The sequence below is a fragment of the Rhinopithecus roxellana genome, chromosome 8 (assembly GCF_007565055.1).
Source record: "Rhinopithecus roxellana isolate Shanxi Qingling chromosome 8, ASM756505v1, whole genome shotgun sequence".
Lineage (NCBI taxonomy): Eukaryota > Metazoa > Chordata > Mammalia > Primates > Cercopithecidae > Rhinopithecus > Rhinopithecus roxellana.
The window spans coordinates 115020340-115021369 of record NC_044556.1 but is presented as its reverse complement, the minus strand read 5'-3'; the positions used below and the strand labels follow the sequence as shown (position 1 = coordinate 115021369).

General features: G+C 43.6%; 1 pseudogene; it reads left to right on the top strand.

The window, feature by feature from the left end:
- The first annotated feature begins 294 nt into the window (after nucleotides 1–294).
- On the top strand, nucleotides 295–628 carry LOC115898967 (annotated as a pseudogene).
- The last annotated feature ends 402 nt before the right edge of the window (nucleotides 629–1030 follow it).

Genomic DNA, 1030 nt, shown 5'->3' with positions numbered 1-1030 from the left:
ATATAGGAGAATGTGTATAGATTATATGCAAATACTAAGCCATTTTATATGAGAATCTTGAACATCTGAAGATTTTGGTATCCGAGGGAGTCCTGGAACCAATTCCCCCAGGATACCGAGGGACAACTGTAGTATCAGAAGACTGTAATTAGAAAAAAGGCTCCAGGTGATTATGGCATTAGCCAGGGCTGAGAAGCATTGACATGGTAAGTAAGAGCCTGGATGTTGCTTTTCTCTTCCCGCCATCTTGGCTCCTGTGGAGGCCTGCTGGGAACAGGACTTCTAAAAGAAAATATGTTTGGGAGGCTGTGGTCCAAGGCCGTTTTTACTGGCTATGAGCAGGGTCTCCGGAACCAAAGGGGAGCACACAGCTCTTCTTACAGCTGAAGGTGGTTATGCCCGAGATGAAACAGAATTCTCTTTGAACTAGAGATGCGCTTACGTATACAAAGCAAAGAACAACATAGTGACCCCTGGCGGCAAACCAAACAAAACCAGAGTAATCTGGGGAAAGGTAACTCGGGCCCATGGAAACAGCAGCATGGTTCGTGCCAAATTCCAAAGCAATCTTCCTGCTAAGGCTATTGGACACAGAATCCGAGCGATGTTGTACCCCTCAAGGATTTAACCTAAGAAAAAGTCAATAAATAAACGTGGATTTGCGCTCTTTAAAAAAAAAAAAAAAGAGCCTGGATGTTGCACCCAAATGTGGAATAAATCTCTGTAGGTGTTGCAGCACCTAACACCTTACATCTCAGAGGTGCTCATAAATCATAATCAAAAGTTGCCATTATTGAGAACCTGTTGTATGTATGTAATGTACCGGGCGCTTTATATGCATTATTTCACTCAGTTCTCACAATAATCAACTTCATGCGTAAAGTTCAGAGAGATTAAGGCTCCCTGTGTCAGAATCCAGATTGCCACCCAGGGCTGATTCCACAGTTCATGCCTACTTCACACCACATTCTCCCCACCCCATGAGTGTTGAATGCAGCATGATTCATCAATCTTTTAGCCCCTCCTAAAA